The 4838-nt window shown below is 48.1% G+C and overlaps 1 long non-coding RNA gene across 1 annotated transcript; it reads right to left on the minus strand.

Moving 5' to 3' along the window:
• Positions 1–1046: 1046 nt before the first annotated feature.
• Positions 1047–4595, minus strand: LOC140419411 (uncharacterized). The gene is made up of 3 exons (XR_011945766.1): positions 3959–4595; positions 2905–3020; positions 1047–1165 (listed from the first exon to the last, which is right to left on the minus strand). It is a non-coding gene; the product is annotated as an uncharacterized lncRNA (long non-coding RNA).
• Positions 4596–4838: the final 243 nt, after the last annotated feature.

Here is a 4838-nt window from a genome sequence, read left to right on the forward strand (position 1 = left end):
CCAATCACTGTGGTTACCTGTGGCCTCGTTGGTGTCTCAGCAGGTTGGGTGAAGTGGTGAATCCCTTCCCACACTCGGAGCAGGTGAACGGTCTCTCCCCAGTGTGAACTCGCTGGTGTGTGGATAGAGCGAATGACTGAGTGAATCCCTTCCCACACTCGGCGCAGGTGAATGGTCTCTCCCCAGTGTGAACTCGCTGGTGTGTGGACAGAGCGGATGACTGAATGAATCCTTTCCCACACTCGGCGCAGGCGAAAGGTCTCTCCCCAGTGTGAATTCTCTGGTGTGTGGACAAGTTGGATGACTGAGTGAATCCCTTCCCACACTCGGCGCAGGTGAACGGTCTCTCCCCAGTGTGAATTCGCTGATGTACAGTGAGGTTAGATGATCGTCTGAACCCAGTTCCGCAGTGAGAGCACCTGAACGGTTTCTCCTCAGTGTGAACACGTTGATGGCGCATCAGATCCCCAGAACTTTTAAAGCACTTCCCAGTCTGGGCATCGAAACGGTCTCTCATCAGTGTGAACTCGCTGGTGTCTCAGCAAATGGGCTGAAATAGTAAATCCCTTCCCACACTCTGAGCAGGTGAATGGTCTCTCCCCAGTGTGAATTCGCTGGTGTCTGGACAGAGCGGGTGACTGAGTGAATCCCTTGCCACACTTGGAGCAGGTGAATGGTCTCTCCCCAGTGTGAACCCGCTGGTGTGTGGACAGAGCGGATGACTGAGTGAATCCCTTGCCACACTTGGAGCAGGTGAATGGTCTCTCCCCAGTGTGAACCCACTGGTGCGCGGACAGAGTGGATGAATGAGTGAAGCGCCTCCCACATTTGGAGCAGGGGAATGGTCTCTCCCCAGTGTGACTGCGTCGATGAATTTCCAGCTGGAATGGGGAAGTGAATCCTTTCCCACAGTCCGCACATTTCCACGGTTTCTCCTCAGTGTGACTGCATTTAAGGCTTGTGAGGCCTGATGATCGAGCGAATCCTCGTCCACACACACAACACGTATATGGCTTCTCCCCACTGTGAACAATGCTTTTTCCTTCCATGTTCAAAATCCACTGATATTCAGGATATGATAAATTGAGGACTCTGTCAGATCCTGATGTGATGCTTGGTTTGAGTTTCTGGACTTTGAAGCCTCCCCTTCGAACACCCTGTGAAACTGATTTAAAACAGAAAATAGGGAGTGAGAGAGAACCCACAGAAACACAAAGGCAGGTTGTGAAATTGAGCTGAATGAATCTGGTCATTTGTGGGGTCGACACTGGGAAAACGTGACCATGAAAACTGCTTGATTGTCACAAAAACCCAACTGGCCTCTTTGGGAGGAGAGAGAAAGAGGTGAAGAGGGATTTTGAATATCTACAAGTCATACTAAAGAGAATAGATGGCAAAGCAACTTCGATCTTGAGCTTCATAAACAGTAATACTGATACCAAAACTATACTTCTGGTGGCACGGTGGTTAGCACTGCTGCCTCACAGTGCTCGAGACCTGGGTTTTATTCTGGCCTTGGTGACTGTGTGGAGTTTGCACTTTCTCCCCGTGTCTGCGTGGGTTTCCAGCCGGTGCTCAGGTTTCCTCCAACAGTCCAAAGAAGTGAAAGTTTGGTGGTTTGGCCTGGATAAATTGCCCCTTAGTGTCCAGGGATGTGCAGGTTAGGTGGGCTATGGGGTTACAGGGACAGGGTAGGACTGTGGGCCTAGGCAGGGTGCCCTTTCAGAGAATCAGTGCCGACCTGATGGGCCGAATGGCCCCCTTCTGCACTGTAGGAATTCTATGGCTCTAATTCTATTCTATGAATCTTTATAAAGCTCTGGTCACCACTCTTCAGGAAGCATGTGAAGGTTCTTGGAGAAGGTGAAGAGGAGATTTACCAGAATGGCTCCAGCAAAGGAGGTTGAGTTGAGATTTGATTCAGGGACACAAGATTATGCCAGGTTTCCATCAGGTGGACAAAGAAACTCTCTTTCCATTTACTGGTCGTACAAGCAGCCAGGACACAGATTTAAAGTTTTGGGTAAAACCCGGATTGATCTATATAAGATGCTGAGGGGTCTTGACAGGGTGGATGTGGAGAGGATGTTTCCTCTTGTGGGAGAATCTAGAACGAGAGCATCACTGTTTCAAAATAAGGGGTCACCCATTTCAGATGGAGATGAGGATTTTTTATTCTCTTGAGGGTTGGAAGACTTTGGAACTCGCGTCCTCAAAAGGCAGCGGAAGCAGAGTCCTTGAATATTTTTAAGGCAGAGCTGGATAGATTCATGATGAGCAAGGGGGTGAAAGGTTATCAGGGGTAGGCAGGAATGTGGAGTTGAGGTTAGAATGAGACCAGCCGCAATCTTATTGAATGCTGAGCAGGCTCGAGGGGCCGAGTGGCCTGTTCCTAGTTTTTATGTAAAAGGTACAGGAGATATGAGGTGATATGAGATGTATGTTTTTACACAGCGAGCGGCAATGACCTGAAACTTGCTGCCTATGAGGGAGTTTGAAAATAGACACAATGAATGATTTGATTTCAAAAGGAAATTGGATAGACATCTGAGGGAAATAAACCTGCGAGGATACAGGGATAGAGCAGGAGAATGGGATCGACTGGATTGCCCCAGAGAGCTAGCATGGACTCAATGGACCGAATGCCATTCTCTGTGCCATCATGTCTCTGACTCTTTTGTGTAATCTAGTTTTGTAATTTAACCCTGGGGGGTTCAGATATCACTCCGGTAAATCTGTGCTACACTCCCTCCGAGGACATTCTATCCTTCCTCAGGTTTGTTGCCCAGAACTGAACACAGTTCTCCAGGTTTGGTCTCACCAGGGTTTGTGAATCTCGGGGCTTTTCCAGTCACACTGAGACCTGAAATCTTCCCTCACAGACAGAACAGTCAAACCTTTTACCTTCCACACCCAGATGCTGCTGAAATTCAGGTTCTGATGAATCGAGTGACTCTGTCAGATCGCAATGTGACGTTTGGTTTGTGTTTCCCGTCTGTTAAACCTCTACTTCCAGTATTCTGTAAATTTACAGAACATTCACTGTCAGTTTAGGATAGAAATTCACAACATTCTCTCCTCACCAACTTTGATTAAATGTATTTCTGGAGGTTTGATCACATGACCTGCCTCCATCCTCCAGCCTTTAATCGGTCAACACATCCATCCTTGTGACACACTGCCGTCCTCGGCCAATTGGGAAGCAAAAGAACTCATTACCTTACAGGACAGTGTTTGACTCGGGCAGCACAGTGGTGCAGTGGTTCGCACTGCTGTCTTACGGTTCGATCCCGGCTCTGGGTCACTGTCCGTGTGGAGTTTGCACGTTCTCCCCGTGTTTGCGTGGGTTTCACCCCCACAACCCAAAGATGTGCAGGGTAGGTGGATTGGCCATGCTATATTGCCCCTTAATTGGAAAAAATGAATTGGGCACTCAAAATTTATTTTAAAAAAGGACAGTGATTGACTGTCAGCCAAACAACTTTCATCCCATTTTCAATATTTTTATATCCGCTGAAGAGAAATGTTTAAAAATCCTTTTTACTGTCCTAATGATTTTCCAGAGACCAAAATTTAATATTTGTACTGTCCTAATCATGTTCCAGTGTCACAAAAATATTTTTGACTGTCCCAATGGTTTTCCAGACACCCAGGTATGAATCTCACCAATACAGAAGGTAAAATTTGAATTCATTGAAAGTCTACTGATGACCATGAAACCATTGTCGATTGTTGCAAAGACCCATCTTGTTCACTCATGTCCTTCAGTGAAGGAAATCTTCTATCCTTACCTGGTCTGGCCTACAGGTGATTCCAGATCCACAGTCAGCTGGTTGACCCTTAAAATGCTCTCTGAGATGCCCTCAGTTCAAAGGCAATTAGTGCTGGGCAGTGAATGCCGGCCCAGCCAGCGACACCCACATCCCGTGAATGAATAGAAAGAAAATGCCATCCTTACCTGGCCTGGCCGACATGATTCCAAACCACAGCAATGTGGTTGGCTCTTTAAATGCCCTCCGAGATGGCCGAGCAAGCCACTCGGTTTAAGGGAAATTAGGGATGGGCAATAAATGTTGGCCCAGCCAGTGACTCCCACAAATGATTAAAATAAAATCCTGGAGACTCCAGTCAGTCAATCCGGGAGAGTTGGCATCCGGTCCAGGCTCGCAGTGCATAATAATAATAATCACGTATTGTCACAAGGAGGCATCAATGAAGTTCCTGTGAAAAGCCCCTAGTCACCACATTCCGGCGCCTGTTCGGGGAGGCTGGAACGGGAATTGAACACATGCTGCTGGTCTTGTTCTGCATTACAAGCCAGCTGTCTTAGCCCACTGAGCTGAACCAGCCCCTACCCTGCAGCGCATTGTCCTCTGTAAAGATGGCGGCCGGTAACCCGGGCCTGTCACCGCTCAGCTCTCACTCTGTTCAGTGCTGTTTAAGACGGGACCGTTAACATTTTGCTCGGGAGTTGAAGCCAACACGGGGTATTTATGAAGCCTCCCGGCTCACTCCGCAGCTTCTACTGCTCCCCGGACACCACCGGCTCCAATCCTGAAAGTTGCTCAATTGTTTCTTTCCCGCTCCTCACACCATCAACGACAACCTGAACTGCGCATGCGCCGATCACAGCCCGAACGCCGCATGCTCCAGTCACAGCCGGACTCTGCGCATGTGCGAGGAGCTTCTGTCATGTGGATCGAGCACATTCTCAGCTGCTACACATGTTGGGTAATAAACCTGGATAGAAATGGATATTTTTGATATAAATTATGCTTTGTGAACTGATTACGATTAGTAACATTGGGCCAAGGCAACACCCACATCCCAAGAACAAA

This window comes from Scyliorhinus torazame, chromosome 5 (genome assembly GCF_047496885.1).
Source record: "Scyliorhinus torazame isolate Kashiwa2021f chromosome 5, sScyTor2.1, whole genome shotgun sequence".
In the NCBI taxonomy this organism is placed as follows: Eukaryota; Metazoa; Chordata; class Chondrichthyes; order Carcharhiniformes; family Scyliorhinidae; genus Scyliorhinus; species Scyliorhinus torazame.